Source organism: Dama dama, chromosome 2 (assembly GCF_033118175.1).
Source record: "Dama dama isolate Ldn47 chromosome 2, ASM3311817v1, whole genome shotgun sequence".
NCBI classification, from domain to species: domain Eukaryota; kingdom Metazoa; phylum Chordata; class Mammalia; order Artiodactyla; family Cervidae; genus Dama; species Dama dama.
Genome location: NC_083682.1, coordinates 2,449,623 through 2,468,043, shown reverse-complemented (window position 1 = coordinate 2,468,043; position 18,421 = coordinate 2,449,623). Strand labels below are relative to the sequence as shown.

General features: G+C 48.3%; 1 protein-coding gene across 3 annotated transcripts in view; it reads left to right on the top strand.

Annotated features, from left to right (window-relative positions):
- Window positions 1-1,490: 1,490 nt before the first annotated feature.
- Window positions 1,491-18,421, top strand: part of NAP1L4 (nucleosome assembly protein 1 like 4) — a 49,521-nt gene continuing 32,590 nt past the window's right edge. Inside the window, exon 1 of one of the 3 annotated variants that reach the window (XM_061161463.1) lies at window positions 1,491-1,594. The gene's annotated coding sequence lies outside the window, so the exon portion shown is untranslated. Of the gene's footprint in view, window positions 1,619-18,421 lie in introns of all 3 variants that reach the window. The other 2 variants (XM_061161460.1, XM_061161471.1) reach the window with 2 other exon arrangements.

Here is an 18,421-nt window from a genome sequence, read left to right as displayed (position 1 = left end):
GTGGCAGCCACAGGAAGTTGGGACAGCATTCTCAGTCCTGCTACCAACAGAAAGGCTTTGGACAAGGTCGTCCACCTTCCCACCAATTCACTAAAGTGACCTGGGGAAGGACAGGCTGCCTCACTGCAGCCAGTGGAGCAAGGACCAGGTCCAGTGGTCAGCCCACAGCCTGCTCAACCTAGTGCTGATGCGGGGGTGGGGGGGGCACTCCATCAGCTCCCTGCCACCTGCACCGACCCCCAACATCTGGGCAGGGCCAGACTCAGTGGCCTCGTGAATATGAGTCTTTATTAAACAGGAGGAGGAAGACCCCTAAACCTGAAAATTCTGGGGTTCTTTTCTGTTGCAGTTTATGCCTCCTCCCCCAGCTCTGCCCCATCCTTACCAAAAGCAAAGCAAGGTCACTGCAGAAAAGTCAGAAAAGCCAAGTAAGGCTTGGGATCCCATACCTGCTCCCAATACAGATGCAGGTCCCCGCGTTGGGGGTCACACCTGGGCACCCGCTAGCCACCCTGTGGTTACTGACTGTATGTCCTTAATAGTCCAACAGGAACCTCTAGATGGTTTCCAACTTTCCCCCCATAAAACTTGCTCAAAGTTAGAACCGTTTCAGGAGGAGCCTCATTCAAAAAAAGTAGTTTCAGAAGAAAGGGACAAAAACGATCCCTCAACTGAAGAGAGCGCCCAGAAACACTCAGAAGCCGGGGCCTGTGGGATGTCTCATCTCACTCCAGCGCTTAAGTTCTCCTGGAAGTGTGTCGTGGGGAGGCCGGGGTCGGTACCCCAGCCCCAGCGGCGCAGCCCTTCCTCTGGTCGGGGGCGGGGTGGGGGGCGGTCAGCCAGGCCAGAACCAGTCTGAGACGCTGGGCACGCGGGCCTGGGCGTTGTCCTGGGAGAGCCCGTGAGTGTGCGGGGTAGCGTGGGGAAGGAAGAGGGGACCCCACGCTCCAAGCCCTCCAGGCAGGACGAGCCTGGGGACCTGAGGGGGTAGGCCTGGGCTAGGGGATCGCGGAGGTCGGCGGGGTCAGCGCGCGTTCCTGCGAGTTGAGCTCAACCCGGGGTACCAGGGGGCGAGGGAGGAATCCTATCCACTGCCCAGGCCCCCGGGGTGCTGGGGAGGGGAGATGGGTGCGCCCGAGTCGGGGGTGGGGGGCTGCACAGGTCAGGGATTGGGCGATTGGGGTGGAGAATGGACTGCGCAAGCGGGGGGGCGGGGGCGAAAGGGATGGCGCCCGGGTTGCACAGACGAATGCGCAGCAGCGAGCGTTCTCCACGTGGGCCTCGCGCGCCCCTGCCCCTTAAAGAGGCGGAGGGAACGCGGGCGCGCGCCCCGGTGACGTCACACGCCCTTATTTGCATGAGCGCGTGGGTCTAGGCGCCGCGTCCCCGGGACGGCCTCCGATTGGCCGTAGCTGGCGGCGCCGAATCCTAGCGGATTTGCTCCGCTCTGGTCCAATAGCAGCCCGCTTTGCTCGAGGAGGGCGGTGACAGCGAACTCGGCCAATGGGCGGCGGCGTTGTTAGCGGACACGGCGGCGCAGTCCCGGAGCGAGCGAAGCCCAGACGGCTGCCGCTACTGCCGCAGGAGGCGTGAGGTGCGGCGGCGAGGACTCGGCCGGGTAACGCGTCTGTGGGGGCCGCCGGGGCCGGGGCCGGGGCCGGGACCGGGCTGGCGGGGGCCGCGCAGGGGGCCGTCTCGGGGAGCCGCGGCGCCAGGGGCGGGGCCGGGCCCAGAGCGTCCGGAGCGGGGAGCGGGCGGGCCGGAGCGGAGCCCGTGGGGAGGCGGGCGGGGCCCGGCAGGCGGCCGGGAGGCGCCGGCAGGTGTCCGCGCGGCACGAGGGTCAGGAGCGCTTTGTTCCCGCGCGGCCCCCGCTAGCCCGCCCGCCCGCTGGCCCTGCGACGTCCCGGGGGAGGTTGAGGCCGCGGGCCGGGCCGCGAGTGCCCGGGGGGACGCGGAGCCGCTCGGGGCCTTTGTTTTCGGCCCCGGACCCCTTCCCCGGGGCGGAGCGACCGCGATTCGCGGCCGCCGCGGACTCCGGGCCCGGATTTGCTGGCGCGGCGGCACTTTGAGTGACCCTGGCGGTCGTCGGGGCCGGGCGGCGCCACGAACCGGACGGGCCGGCGCGGCCGCGTCATCCTGCAGGCGGAGAAGCGCGGCCGGCCGACGAGCCCGGCGCGTCCGGAGATGGTGAGGGCAGTCACAGCGGGGTGCCTGTTGGAACCTGACTGCCTGGCCACGTTTCCCTCCCTCCCCAGTCCTGTTTCCCGAATACTTTCTGTGCGTCCCAACAGAGGGCTGCCCAGTCGCGATCAGACTTCCCACCGTCCGCAGTGACTCCGAGTCTGGGTTCAGCATGAAGCCTTTTGGGCCCCGAAGAAGGCGGGGGTCGTGTTCCTGGCCGGTCGTGCCCGTACCCTGCCTTGTCTGCGGGCCTATGGTTCATGTGGGACCCCCCCCCCCCCTTACCTGTCCCTGTGGTTCAGTGATGAAGAACCCACCTGTCCGTGCAGCAGGCCCCGGCTCCATCCCCGGTCCGGAAGATCCCTTGGAGAAGGAAACGGGAACCTCCCTCCAGTATTCTCATCTGGGAAATCCCACGGTCAGGGGAGCCTGGTGGGCCACAGTCCACGGGGTCGCAAAGAGTCGAGCACAACCAGGGCCCTGAACAACGACAGCAACGCTGCGAAGTATTAGAATAGGCTCTTGAAAGTTCTCAGAATGAGCCGTTGAACGTAAAAGTTGTCTTTAAAATTGCTGTCTTGTTTTTAAAATAACTGTTCCTCTTAAGTGATTAATAGTTGTCCTACACACTAGGTCTCTTGGCCTATGTTGACTCATTTCAGAAGTCTAGTGACTTTTGAGATAAGCACTGTTCTTTTCCCCTGTAACCACTCAGGAAGCTTGAGGCCCTGAGAGGGTTAAGTAAAGTGGTGTGTGCAGGGTGACAGAATTTGGGTTAAAATGCAAGCAGTTTTGTTTTGTTTAAAAAAAAAAAAATTTTTTTTTTTTTTTTTTTTTTTTTTTTAAATTTATTTAGGCCTACCATGCCTTCATTGCTGCACAAGGGCTTTCTCTAGTGAGGGGAGTGGGCAGGCTTCTCACTGCGCTGGCTTCTCTTGCTGTGGAGCTGGGGCTCTGGGCACACGCGCTTCCTTGTCGTGCTCCCCAGGCTCCAGAGCACAGGCTCAGTAGTTGTGGCGCACTGGCTTAGTTGCTTCACGACATGTGGGATCTCCCCAGACCAGGGATTGAACCCATGTTTCCTGCATTGGCAGGTGAATTCTTTACCAGTGAGCCACCTGGGAGCTTTGCCTAACATTACAGCTTCTCTGTAGAGAGGATGAACAGTTTTAATAAGTTGTTTTTATTATTGCCATGAGCCTAACTGAAGTCTAGCTTTTGAGGATTTAAGCTGGTTGATTATTTCCAGCTCCAGATTCTGTGATTCCACAGAAGGCTAAGTGCTTTCCTTAGTAGAATCTGGAAATGATTACAGACAGTGATTAATGATAGCTAGGGGGATAAATAATATGCTAACATAAAAAAGACTTTCCAAGAAAGAAAGGTGGTGTTACGAGTAGGAATATATTTAAAAGATTGAGTGAGTGCTGAAGTAGAGGAAGGTGGCTTAAACATTAGTGTTATCTATTAGTGGTTAACTTGTTAAAGCAGAGTTGCCAGAAGAAAGAAATGCTAGAAAATGAATTTTCTCAGTTTATTAGCTGCTTTTTTTTAACTTGTTTTGTAACGGAAATTTTTTTCTTTCATCTTTTGAAGGTAAAGTATCCTATTCTGAGATTTGGAAGGATTTATTGAAGACTTGATCAATAAAAATACCATTGCAAGACTTAATTTCCTATAGAATTATAGTGACAAAGGGAGATCGTTTTATAGGTAAAATGTGACTGTTAGTAAGTTTATTTAGGAAAGCTTTCACTGGAAGTTTGAGGTCTCTTCTCATGGAATGATGAGAATAATTATTCTCAAAATAGTTATTTATAATTATATAAAATAATTTCAACACTGTAGTGCTGTCTTACACCTGTTACTACTTTGCAGTCTTTTTTTGACCCATGTTACTAATTCAGAATGTCCACTGTTATTTGTGCCTTTGTATTTCAAATTAACATCCAAATACTTTTGTGACTTTAGCATTATTTTTGAAATTACTGTATAGAATAGTGATTGGAGAAATTGAATTCTTTGCAATAGTTGATTTTATCACTTTTGGTTTGATAGGTTTAGTAAACAGAATTCTGGAAAGGATACTTAGGTTTTAGGATTGTTGCCCTCTAAAAGTGTACAGATACTGTAGTTTTGTGAATTGACCATTTAGATTATCAGACCCTTCTGTGATATTTTCTGTTGAGAAATTTTAATCTGAGATCATGATTTTATAGAAATTGAGGGCTTAGAGTTGGTATGTGTTCATCAGTGCATTACAGCCTGTGAATTCTTGCTTGAATCTTACTATTTCCATTAACCTGTCAGGGTTTTTATTAGCTTCTTAATATTGAAAGCCTTAATAATTCCATGTCTGCAACTTCTGGCCAACTAGGGTTGAAATTGAAATCCTTTCCTTTTTTTTTTTTTTTTGAGCAAGTGAATAGTCTCCTAGCTTCAGGAGGTGTGACTTCAAATGTAAATCCATACATGGGCTAATAGAATTCAAAATTACTTACATTCAATTACTTTTCTTCCTTTTTGTTTATTGTCCACAGTTTTAAAATGGTTTAAGATTGTTTTGATTGTGTTGTACTTTTTGAAAGTTTTGCCAGAGAACCAAGGGTGGTTTTTTTTGTTTTTTTATATGGATAGTGTCTGTGGGCCAGTGGGTGGTTTAAATTCCCAAAGCCCTAAAGGGCCATCAGCTATATGAAACAGGGAAGAACCGCTGCTCTGAGTGATGGCATGTTTGAATAATAAGGCGGTGTTGAGCTTGTTGGTAGATTGGTCTGCTACTGCTGTTTGGAGAGTGCTTACTTTTTTGTTTTTTTAAAGGAAGAGGTGTTTAGGCGGCCAAAGTATTAGATTGGTGCGAAAGTAGTTATGGTTTAATATTAGGTTGGTGCAAAAGTAATTATGGTTTTCATTGTTGACTTTGCTGTTTGATATTGGAATATATTCTAAAATAAATGTGGAATGTTATACATCATTTTAATGTGCATTTCTTGCTTTATGTTTTTTGCTAATGACTTGTGGTTTGTATTTAGGCTGTAGAAATATTAGATAAAAAGCAAATTCGAGAGTTTTTTTTTAAATTTGACTTCAAATGGGCTGTAAAGCAGCAGAGACAACTTGCAGCATCAACAACTAGGAAGTGCTAACGAGTACAGTGCATTGGTGATTCAAGAAGTTTTGCAAAGGACGCCAGAGCCTTGAAGATGAGGAGCGCAGTGGCCGGCCACTGAAAGTTGACGACTACAATTGAGAGCGTCGTCGAAGCTGTTCCTCCTGCGACTGCATGAGAAGCTGAGCGTGCTGCAGTCGTTCGGCATTTGAAGCAAACTGGGAAGGTGAAAAAGCTCGTTAAATGGGTGCCTCGTGAGCTGATTGTAAATCAGAAAAATCGCAATTTTGATGTTTCGTCTTCTCATAATGTAACAACAACACACATTTCTTGATCAGATTGTGATGTGGGATGAAAAGTGGATTTTATACAACTACTGGCGATGACCAGCTCAGTTGGTGAACTGAGAAGACGCTCCAGAGCACTTCCCGAAGCCGGACTTGTACAGAAAAAGGGCCTGGTCACTGGTCTGCTGATCCGCTACAGCTTTCTGAATCCTGACAAAACCATTACATCTGAGCAGTACGCTCAGCAAATTGACGAGATGCACCAAAAACTGCAGTGCCTGCAGCTGGCGTTGGTCAACAGAATGGGCCCAATTCTTCTCCACAACAACTTCTCACTTCATGTGACACAACCAACACTTAAGAAGTTGAACGAAATGGGCTACGAAGTTTTGCCTCATCCACCATATTCACCTGACCTCTCCAACTGACTACCACTTCTTCAAACATCTGGACAGCTTTTTGCAGGGAAAGCACTTGCACAGCCAGCAGGAGGCAGAAAATGCTTTCCAAGAGTTGATTAAATCCTGAACACAGATTTTTTTACTCTAGAGAAATAAACCAACTTATTTCTCATTGGCAAAAATGAGTTGGTTGTAATGGTTTTTATTTTGATCAATAAAGATGTGTTTGAGCCTAGTTATAATGATTTAAAATTCAGGATCCAAAACATCAATTACTTTTGTACCAACCTAATAAAAGGCTGATATTACTTATTTAGACTGCTCTACCACTGGGGTGATTTCAGAAGTAGAAAGTAGCTGGTGCAGGGTTACTGCAGGAAATCGCTCTCCTCCAGCATTGCTTAATTTGCACACTGTCTCCTAGTTCAGTGAACACTTGCCTTCCTAAACTGCACTTATGATATATTTTTTCTTGAGCACTACCCTTACTAATGGGTAGTGAAGAATTTTGTGTTAGACTGTTAATGGAGTTTTCAAGAAGTAGTTTATGATGCCGTGTATTTGTTTTTGTTTGACAGCCTTTGGTTTTCTGCCCTGTTTTCTTCAGAGAAAGCAGGGCCACTTTACGTTGTTTGCCATTGAATTTTAAATTTCATGAGTATTTAGTAATAGGAGAGGCAGTGTATTTCTATAGGGGCAAAACTACAAAAGATCACTTCATGAACTCTGCCTTTTGATCTTGGCAATTCACTGTGTAGCCTTAATTTTCCTCTTAAAATATACTCTGTCAGCTGTTACGAAAGGTGCTTCCATTCTGGATCTGTGGGACTTTTTTTTTTTTTTAATGAACGGTAAAGAATCTGTCTGCGATGCAGACCAGGGTTTGATCCCTGGATTGGGAAGTACCTCTGGGGAAGGGAATGGCAGTCCACTCCAGTAATCTTGCCTGGAGAATTCCACGGGCAGAGAAGTCTGGTGGGCTACAGTCCATGGGGTCGCAAAGAGTCAGACATGACTGAGCGACTCACACACACACACACAGTGCATTTTATTCTTATCCCCAAAAGCCTGTTCGAAAACAAGCTAAGATGATTTCTGTATAATAGTTGTGTGGTGTGGTAGAAAGAGCGACTGTACAATTTAAACACGTGCACAGGTTTTAAGAATGCGGTTGGGGATGTTCTAATCTAAAACGTTAGTATTTGTTTATCCAGCTTCCCAGGTGGCTCAGTGGTAAAGAATCTGCCTGCCAATGCAAGAGGTGCAGGTTTGATTCCTGGGTCAGGAAGATGCCCTGGAGAAGGAAGTGGCAACACAACCCTCTCCAGTATCCTTGCTTGGGAAGTCTCATGGATAGAGGAACCTGGCAGGCCACAGTCCATGGCGTCGCAGGAGAGTTGGACCCCGACTTAGGCAGCAAACAGCAACAAGAAGCGGCGCTGTTTACCCAGTTACCGTGAAGTAGCTTTCCGTGCCTTGCATCTGTTCATCCGTGAATGCCATCTCTCTGCTGGGTAGTTCTAGGGTTCTAGGACTGGGGTATTTTATTGCACTGAACAAAACCGATGAAAGACCTTGCCCTCACGTGTTTCCACAGTGGGAGACAGTTAAGTTAGATAGTGGTCAGTGCGTTTGAAAACAGGAGTAGAAAGAAGGAATAGGGACTTGGGTGTTTGCAGTTTGAAATAGAGGAGACAGTGTTACTGACAAGGTGACAAGACCTCGGATTAAGAAAACTTTTAAATGTTTGACTCATTCAGTTATATACAAAGAATTGCAGAGAAGAGAGAGGAGGAGGAAATTGGAGCTATAGCAATGAAGAACCACTGTGCCTCCAGTAAAAATAGACTGTTTTGGTTAAGGAAAGGAAACTTTCTTACTTTCTTTGTGAAAACTGAGGGCTTGATCTCCAGCAAACTTCTGAAGAGACAGTCTCCCCTTGTCTCGTGGACAGAGGTAACTTCCTGTGTGTCTTCAGAACCTGCCTGGGAGAGGCTTCGCGTGTGAAGGGTCGCTGATGTCGGGCTGCACATAGGAGTAATGCCTGGTCCTTGTCTTCTACCTCGTCCTGTGCTGGACCCAGGGATGGCTGCGTTGAGCCGGTAGTTAGACCTCTGCCTTCGTGGAGCTTAGTCTTCAGTGGGAAGGCAGACACGGGTCATTTGTCAGTTGCTGAGTCGTGTCCGGCTCTTTGCATCCCCATAGACTGCAGCTCGCCAGACTCCCCTGTCCTTCACTATCTCCTGGAGTTTGCTCAAGTTCATGTCCTTTGAGTCAGTGATGCCATCTAACCATCTCATCCTCTGTCATCCTCTTCTCCTGCCCTCAATCTTTCCCAGCATCAGGGTCTCCCAGTGAGTTGGCTCTTTGCATCTGGTGACCAGAGAATTGGAGCTTCAGCTACATTGAATCGTTTATCCATTCTTTTTCTAAAAAACATGCTAATAAAAAGCTTCAGATATATACAGAAGTTGTGGTTCCCCCATATATAACTAACACTTGGTGACATAAATTAACTACTTGCCAGTCTTGGTTCATCTGTAAACATGTACTATATATGATTTTTTTTTATATATGATTTTTAAAATAATTTTTTGATCATGACAAAAGAAAAAGTGCATGTAAGATTGTCAGTCATTACACATGTTTGAAATCAGTTTGAACATAATTTTAAGACTACTTGTATGAGTTTAGGACCTGGACAATTTTTTTTTAAATGCTAAGAGATTACAAGTATATTGAAGAGTTTGTTGATTTACAAAGACATTTTCTATTGTTTCAGCTATTTACATAAGTGATCTGATTGTTTACTCAGGATGTGTTTTCACTTACTGGCTGGCATAGTGAATCCAACACAGTTAACTCCCTGAGCTCAGGAGTGCAGTGACAGAGACGCCCCTGATGAGGCTCGGTACCGGGCCGGGGTCTGTGGGTGGAGGCGTTGGGATGTCCTGGGGGTAGTACCCTGATTCCTTCTTGGAATAGAATGGCTTCTCTGCCCTGGGCCTGAATGTGGCCTGGGAGTCCTGGAGGACTGCTCGGGCTCCACCTTAGGTGGATAGAGCGGGATCACCAGCCCTCAGACTTTCATGTGGGCCAAGTGATTGTGCTGTGGGGTTCATTTGACGGCCACCCTCATTTAATAAGAATTACAGACTCTGTTGAAATTCTAAAGTCTTACTGAAATATATGGATTACATTTAAGTTCATTTTAATCATTCAGTTATCTTATGGGAAGATATTGAAGACCTTTGACTTAAGATAGGTCATACATGTATAAACAGGTTTGGTTATGTGAAGGGCGACCATATTCCCCAGTTCACACCTTGTCTCTTGACAGTGGCCCAGTTTGAAATTACGGAATTACTCTCTATGGGCTAAATGTTTTCAGTTAAAAATTAAGAATTTAAAGTTATATTGAATAATTTGCAACCAAAATGTTTTCCCTTATGAAAAGTCTGGGGTAAAAAAATAAGTTTAATCCATAAATAGAATTGTGAGGTGTCTTATATAAATAGCAGAATATTCATTTGTGTAATCATGGAAATTTGCATGCCAATCCAGATTTAGAGTTAGAGGCTCAAGGTTTTTGTTTGACCCTGGAAGGGAAACTGAACTATGTTTTTTTTGAAATTTTAGAATATTCTATTGCCTGGTATTCCTTTCATATTTCAACTTAATTGCCTTTTAAAAGTAAGAGATCCTTTTGATGAGGTTTGGATCTGTGTTTTCATAAAGTTAATATTAAACTAAGTGTGCTAACATTTAATACAAACGGATGGTTATAGTTCTTAAACCTGCAAATTTGGTAATTCCTTATAACTTTCTATTTTGAGAAAGTTTTATTTAAACAGTGGTGCTGAAGCTTGACTGACTGAACTCTCGCGTGTTGGTAATGTGTCCCTATACTAGGTTATTGTTTCTCAGATAAGGGTGGTCATGTTTACAAAGTACCCCGGTTTGTAGGTTTTGTGGCAAGCGGTAAGTAGGATCTAACAACATTTTGTAGTTGTAACAGTCGAGAGAGGCCTGGAGTAGATCACGTCCTGGGCCCTTCTGTGTTTCATCCCCTCTTCACTGCTCCCTCTCAAGTAGGCCCTGCTTATGGATGTTGAAACCAAGGTTACACAGCTAGGAAATGATAGGAATGGTTTTCAAACCCAGATCAAAACCAGATTACTGTGTGTGTGCTTTGTATTCAGTGTTGAGTTCTGGGTTTGTGTTGTTTTGACCTTGAAGTATTTTCCATTTTTTAAACTCCTTGTTTGTTTTTCTTTCCTTGATTTAGCACCTTCTGGGGGCATGGGGAATGTTCTGTTGTGTTCAACTGCTTTGTCATCGCGTCACCCAGAATAGGATGTCTGTATCCGTGTGGTGTCATGTCGGAGTGGTGGCGTCCTGTGGGGAGGTGAGCCTCGTTGACCTCTGTCCTGCAGGAGGGCGTTTGTCCATTGCCAGATGTTTATCGTCGGCTGCCGTTTCAGTCCTTGAGACTGCCGCGTGGTGAGCAGGATGGGGGCGTGGTTCACACTCTGTCTGTGGACGGGGGTGTCTTGGGGTGCTGCTGCAGTGCTGGCCCCGACCCTGACTGGGCGGGGGATTGTCCCCTGTTCCAACAGCGCAGCAGCCGTGTTGAATTGAGCGCTGGGAGTGGCAGCAGGAAGTGAAGTGGGCGGTGGGGGTGGTGGGGAAGGGTCACCAGGCTCTGAGTTTGAAATCTGCAAGGATGTTCATCTGAAATGGAATCAAAGGATACGAATGGGAAATTCGTGCTTGCACCGTCAGGAAGATGACAGTTAAAGACTATGAGACTGACTTCCCGAAATTGCCAATTCGCAGAAGATTGAGCCTTATGCTCTAACCAGCTGGCATCTGCCAGCATGCTCTGTCCATCTTCAGGTCAGTGAACTTGCCGCATGGCTCCTCGCTGGATTTTCTCCTTTTGCACTCTGTGCCCACAGACGCAGCCTGCCCTCAACCTGCGGACTCGCCTGTCGCTCACTTGAGTTTGCGTGTTCCACATGCAGTTCTGCTCTTGCAAATAAACTCGGTTTCTGGTAACTTGAGCTGGCCTCAGTTTGCCTCCTTTCTTGTAGGTTGTCATTGCATGGTGTGAGATGTGGGCTCCAGAGGAGACACCCTCCAAGGAATGACCCCTTCCAGTGAGCAGGGGACCCCAGTGAGCCCTAGGTGCCCTTCCTCCCGCAGGCCGCCGTGACTTCATCTGGGAAGTCTCCCCTCGGATCCCAAGCCCCTCCTTGTGGATCAGCTCTCTGACTGTATTTGGGGTCTGGGTAGGGACAGGTTGTCTGGTGAGCGCTGTTTCATTCTGAATCCACAGCGGGATCCCAGTCATCCGAAGGTTCTAAAGGTGGCCCCTTCAGGGACTCGGATGTGTTTAAGGGTCTTTCCACTAACAAATACGTGGATTTTTAACTAAATGGATCAGTCTTACTAAGGATAACTGAATTCCAAGGAACCTTTGCTTGCCCCAAACTTGTTTTTCTCCTAGTTAGAAAACTGCAGCTACCAGATTGAACCATCCACATGGAGTCGTTACTGTAATTGTTCTCTGGAGCCTTCTAAATGTGTTCAGGATCATACAGTTGCCTCCTTACCAAACGCTGTTTCCAAATGGAACCTGGTAAACAATGGGAGGTGGGTCTGTAAAATGTCGGAGGCCTCTTCCTTGGTGTGAGCTGAGGTCCTTCCTACCCCTGCTCCTCCATCTCCTCTGTATCTCTCTGCTTAGTCACTCAGTCGTGTCTGACTGTTTGCGACCCCACGGACTGTAGCCCACCAGGCTCCTCTCTCTGGGATTTTCCAGGCAAGAAAACTGGAGTGGGTTGCCATTTCCTTCTCCAGTATCTCTCTTTGCTGCCTCCTTATCCTCCCTGCCCCTTACCCGAACTTCCTTCCTTTCTTCTCACTGAAACCTCACCAGCCAAGCCCATTAAAACTTTCCCTTTCAAAATCAGACGAGGATCCTACTAAATCATAGCAGGTTTCCTACACCCCATGGGCAAAGGTCAAGCTTAGGGCTGCATGGACTTTCCCAAGGTAATAGCATCCTCTTAGCCCTGGGGAGGAGTACAGTCCTGTGACCCCGATTTGCCAGCCCCGTCCCTCCGGCCTGTGTCAGTCAGCCCGTGTGCTTGTCTCAGATAAGTTAGGCCTAACGCTGGACCAGGGCAACCAGCTGAGAAAACCCTGAACGATCCCTGAAGCTTAAACGAAACCAACTACTGGCCCTTTGATGTGACCAAGCTGCGGTACAGCCGAAAACTTGCATGGAGCCTGGAGCCAGCCCCCAGTCCCTGGGCCGGAGTGCGGGGCCGGAGTGCGAGGCCGGCGTGCACCCAGAGGCCTGCCATATCCGTCCGCGGCTATGACAGCAGGCTCCGCGTTGTCCTCAGGGCCCAGTCAGGCTTCTCTACCGATGCTGAGTCCACAGAGGTGGCTTCTGATTGCATGTTTGTAAGAGACCTAACCAGAGACTTATCCTGTTGGAACAACCTGTATAGAATTGGAGACAGTGTCTACCTTGGTCTTGTCAGTCTGGCCAGTCAGTTGGCCTGGATCCCTGAAGATGACACCGAAAGAAAGACAGCTCCAGAAGATGGAGACGCACGGCGGATCTGGCCTCGGAGAACGGGTTGCTGAAATCGGAAATTCAAACAGTGGTAACCCTCTGAGAACCCACAGCCTCAGAGGACACGCGGGCTGCCCCGTCCTGCCGGTGAGGAGGCGGGGGAGACGGCCTCCCCGTGTTGGTTGGCCCAGGGCCGCGCTGGGTGCTCAGGACGCGGTTCTGTCCAGACTGGGCCGCGCGCGCGTCCTTGTCGAGCCCGTTGACCTGTCAGAAAGCGGACCACCCGGGCGGGGCGTGTCCAGGGCCTTGGGCGGCAAGCAGCGTTGTGATTCCTTGCTGCCCCGCCGTCCCTAACCCCCACGTGCTACTATTGGTGTTCATCTCTGCTGGAAGCAACTTTTTCACTGTGGGCAACTTATGTAGTGTTTGGTGGGTTTTTTTTTTTGTATTCCTGTTGATAAATGTAACTTCCAGCCTTTACTTGGGAAGGACAACAATGTACCTGGACAGTCATGCATCGGGGGCTTTGCTGAGGTTCCCTTTTTCACAGTTTGTTTTTTAAGGCATTTTTAAAAAGTTGTTTTTGGCCTGTGCTGGGTCTCTGTTGCCGCTTGTGGGCTTTTCCTGCTTGCAGCGAGTGGGGGCTCCTGTCCCGTGGTGCGCGGGCTTCTCGTCATGGCAGCGTCTCCTGTGGCGCTCGGGCTCTAGGGTCAGGGGCCCCAGGGGCGCAGGCTCAGTGGTTGCAGCTCGAGGGCGCCGGAGCGTGGGCTCAGCCGTGGCGCGCAGGCTCAGTTGCCCTGTGGAAGCTTCCCAGTCCAAGGACGGAACTCATGTCTCCTGCATTGGCAGGTGGATTCTTAACCTTTGGACCAGCACGGAAGCCCTTCTCCAGGTTTTAAAGGCTCGCTTAAGTGACACATAGAGTTCTCTGGAGGTACCACCTCACTGCAGTGTATAGATGGTTTGCTGCTTTGCTCGCCCTCCCAAAATTCCCACAAAAAGACATTGTTCACCTGTTAAAAATCTTAGCCATTAAGGGATGTAAGGAAAAACTGCAGTTTGTCCAAACACATGTTTGATATCTAGGACATTTAATCTCAGAGCAGAGAATACACCCAGATCCTGATAGACCTCAAGGCATTTTAAACTCTCCAGACTCTTCAAGTGTCAGTTACGGGGTTTCCTTTGGCTAGTGGTTTATTATTGCAGTTGGATTCCAAACTTCTCTTTAATGACTGTGCCCTTATATGCCTTTTTTGGCAGGGGACGGGAAAGGGGCTTCACCATGCAATTCACAGGATCTTAGTCCTCTGACCAGGGATCAAACCCACACCCCCAGCAGTGGAAGTGCAGAGTCTTAACCACTGGACCACCAGGGAAGTCCTGTATGCCTTTCTAAAGAGCAATAAATCTGACCTTGTTTGGGATGACGAGGATAGTTTTGTTGTTGTTGTTCAGTTGCTCATGTCTGACTTTTCGACTCCATGGACTGCAGCAGGCCAGACTTCCTTGTCCTTCACCACCTCCCAGAGCTTGCTTAGACTATTGTCCATTGAGTCGGTGGTGCCATCCAACCGTCTCATCCTCTGTTGTCCTCTTCTCCTGCCCTCAGTCTTTCTCAGCATCAGGTCTTTTCTAATGAGTCGGCTCTTCGCATCAGGTGGCCACAAGTATTGGACCTTCAGCTTCATGATCAGTCCTTCCAATGAATATTCAGGGTTGATGTCCTTTAGGATTAAGTGGTTTGATGTCCTTGCCGTCAAAGGGACTCGAAGAGTCTTCTCCAGCACGACAGTTAGCCTTTGAAGGAAAGTTTAATAAATCCACCGAACCTTGGATACACAGATTATCAGCTACCCCTTTTCCTTATTGTGTGTGAGAAGGAAGGGAATGCCCTCGGGATATTTATCCAAAACTGACCCCTGGGTTACTGCCGCCCACAGCTAGATCCTGGCCTGAGGATATCACATGTCTTAGAGCGGTGCCTGCTGCTGCCCTCTTAGCAAAGGCTGGGTCTTTGCATCTGAGACTACTGAGGCTGTGTGGAGTTCCCCCTCCACGCCACACCTTTGAGCAGGCCATGTTACCCTCTGAAGTCTTCTCCGTCTCTGCGTGCCTCACTCTCACTCACTGTGACAGTCTCAGCCTGCTCCCCATCTCCCCTCTGGTGAAGTTCCTGTGACTTGACTTTGGTGGTGTCATAGTGGCACCTCATTGTAAGTGGCACTACTTACAAGAAATCTCCTAAATGAGTCTTGCTCTTGCATAGTTTGCTAACTAACGGTTCCTAACTGAAGCATGAAGGCGGTAAATTCTGTGCTGGGTGTGTGAGATTTTTGAGACTGCATCCTTACCTTTGGATGCTTCAGCTCAACGAGCTGAATCACACTGGTGTACCTCGTGTGTTGGGCTTCACAGAGACTGTGTTGTTTATAAGTTGAAGATTGGTGACAACTCTGTGTCAGCACGACAGTCGATGGCATTTTCCTGACAGCATTGGCTCACGTCATGTGTCTGTGACATTTCGTAATTCTCACAGTATTATTTTATTTGTTATGGTGATCTGTGATCAGAGATCTTTGATGTTACAACTTGCTGAAGACTGAGGTGATGGTTACCATATTTTTAGCAATTAAGTATTTTTAAATTAAGGTATGTGTTATGCCAAAGAATGTTCAAAATTGGCAAAAACCACTACAATATTGTAAAGTAATTAGCCTCCAATTAAAATAAATAAAAAGAAAAGAATGTTCAAATTACTGTTCACTTGCACTCATTTCATATGCCAGCAAGATTATGCTCAAAATCCTTCTAGCCAGGCTTCAGCAGTACATAATTGAGAACTTCTGGGTGTACAAGCTGGAAGCGCAGAGAACCAGAGATCAAGTTGCCAACATCGGCTGGACCATAGAAAAAGCAATGGAATTCCAAACAACATCTGCCTCTGCTTCATTAACTATGCTAACGCCTTTGTGTGGATCATTACAAACTGTGGAATATTCTTAATGAGATGGGAATACCAGACCACCTTACCTGCCTCCTGAGAAATCTGTATGCAGGTCAAGAAGCAGCAGTTAAAACCAGACACAGAACCACAGACTGGGAAAGGAGTGTGTCAAGGCTGTATGTTGTCACCCTACCTGTTTAACTTATATGCAGAGTACATCATGTGAAATGCTGGGCTGGATGAAGCACAAGCTGGAATCAAGATTGCTGGGAGAAATAATAACCTCAGATATGGAGATGACACTGCCCTTGTGGCAGAAAGCGAAGAGGAACTAAAGAGCCTCCTGATGAAGGTGCAAGAGGAGAGTGAAAAGGCTGGCTTAAAACTCAGCATTCAAAAACAAGATCGTGGCATCCAGTCCCATCATTTGATGGCAGACAGATGGGGAATATATGGAAACAGTGTCAGATTTCATTTTCTTGGGCTCCAAAATTAATGCAGATGGTGACTGCAGCCATGAAATTAAAAGACGCTTGCTCCTTGGAAGAATAGCTATGACAAACCTAGACAGTGTATTAAAAAGCAGAGACATCACTTCGCTGACAAAGGTCTGTATAGTCAAAGCTGTGGTTTTTCTTGTGGTCATGTGTGGATGTGAGAGTTGGACTATAAAGAAGGCTGAGCACCAAAGAATTGATGCTTTGAACTGTGGTGTTGGAGAGTCCCTTGAATTGCAAGGAGATCCAACCAGTCCATCCTAAAGGAGATCAGTCCTGAATATTCATTGGAAGGACTGATGCTGAAGCTGCAGTCCTTTGGCCACCTGATGCAAGGAGCTAACTCATGGGAAAAGACCTGATGCTGGGAAAGATTGAAGGCAGGAGGAGAAGGGGGCGACAGGATGAGATGGGATGACAGAGAGGATGGGATCTACTGAGGGCTTGTTCCCATGGGGCGGAGCAGCTGAACTTGGAAAGGTAATTAGGATTCTTCTGATTCACATCTTTTACTTTTAATGCTTGTGTCAGAGCTTTTCAATATCGACAGACCCATGTAGACAGCCTAACAGAAGTTGTCTTTGAAAACTACCCAGCCCCAAACCTCCACACTGCATAGCGTGGGGGATCCTGTGGCTGGCTAGAGGAAGAAGGCTCTATTTATGTTAACAAATGAGGGAAAGGAACACAGGAACTAAAAGTGATGAAAGATAATAACAGACTGCTATCTGAAACGGGCCGGGCCTCTGGGACCTGGGTCGTTTTTGACCTCTTAAGTATAGGCAGCAGGGGAAACAGGTTGAGAAGTTTATTTCAGTTAGTAGCCTTAAGTGCAGTTTGGCCATGGGTGTAATCCATATAGGTAAATTTCTGTTTGGTAGCAGCAGTCTTTCTCCTAGGTGTATGTACAAAATAAAATTATTTTTTCCCATCTGTAGCTACAAAGTAAAGGCATATCCTGGAGCTCAACTGACCACGGAAACTGAAGTGACAATATCAGAGGAACATAAGCATTCTCAGTTGTTCCGTTGTTTAAATGAGGCCACGTATCTGCTTTCATGGGGTGAAATCTCTGGAGTCCTCCTCAGCTCAGAGGGACACAGTATCTACTTGTGGCCAACAGTGCCTCTGACCTGACCGAGCAAGATGCCCACATGGTCAGGCTGACCTTCACTTCACTCTCTCTGAAAGTCTGATCCAAAGGAGGAGTGTGATAAGAGTTTACTTTCAAATGGAGCCAAAAGTTGTGAGATGGAGAATCTCATGGGCCTGCTCCTCAGAAAAATGAAGTCAGGATGGTGGGGCTAGTTTCAGCTAGCGTTTATCATCCAGCCCATCAGAGCAGCCCACCCAAGTCTGGAGCACGCGCCCCTGTAGCTCCCTTGAGCACGTGCATCCCGAGCTGCAGTTCCCCTGCTCTTCCCGGAACAGACTGTTTCTGGTGACTCAAGCCTGCCTCAGTTTATCTTCTTCTAGACTGACAGAAACACACCGTGCTAGCCATGTGACCTCGGGTCAGGTACCTCACCTTTCCCTTCCTCAGCATCCTCCTCTGTGCCCTGGGGTATGCCTCCCTGCTAGAGTCCATGTGGGGGGGTGCCTTACGCAGGCCCTCGCCAGCCAGAAGGGCTTGGCATCAGGGGTGTGGCCTGATGGGGTGGTGAAAGTGGGACCCTGTCTGTCAAGCTGGCAGTTCGGCTGCTGCAGCAGAGAGCAGGTGCTGTGTGTGGTCAGCACAGAAGGTGCCGGTGCGTGTGTGTGTCAGGCGGTGGAGGGCTGACTTCTGTAACCAAGTCATCATTGGTTTCAGTGAGTGACCAACTTGGCAGCAGGTGTCAGAATCCACCCCTAGTCTCTGGCCCAGGAATCCTGCACTCTCCTGCTGCTCTGTGAAGAGTAGCCTGGGAAGGGGGAAGCCCTGTAAACTGAGATGTCCTCATGTGGACACTGCCAGAGGTGCATCCTGGGGGGAGAGGCTTCGGTACCTCAGCCGGTACAAGCCGAGTGTGTCAGCTTTTACAGTGCTGTCATCAGATGCCGTGTTGAAGACTGCCTGTTTCATGCTTTGCATTTACAGTATGTGAAACGGCAGAATAGAAGCCTGGGAATCGCCCGGGTGTAGGGGAGCTGAGCTGGGAAGCATGGGGATTCGGGCTTCTGTGTCAGGCGACTTTGGACTCAGCAGGTGATGGGGACCCTTGGAGGGTGTTTTCCCACTGCTGGTTTTCATTTGCTTAAATCATTTAGCTTTTTGAAAAAGATAATGTAACATTTATGTAATATTTTCAATTCTTAAAATAGTTCGTAGTAGTTTAGTTGCTCAGTCATGTCCGACTTTTGCGATCCTGTGGACCCGCCAGGCTCATCTGTCCCTAGGAGTTTCCAGGCAAGAATACTGGAGTGGGTT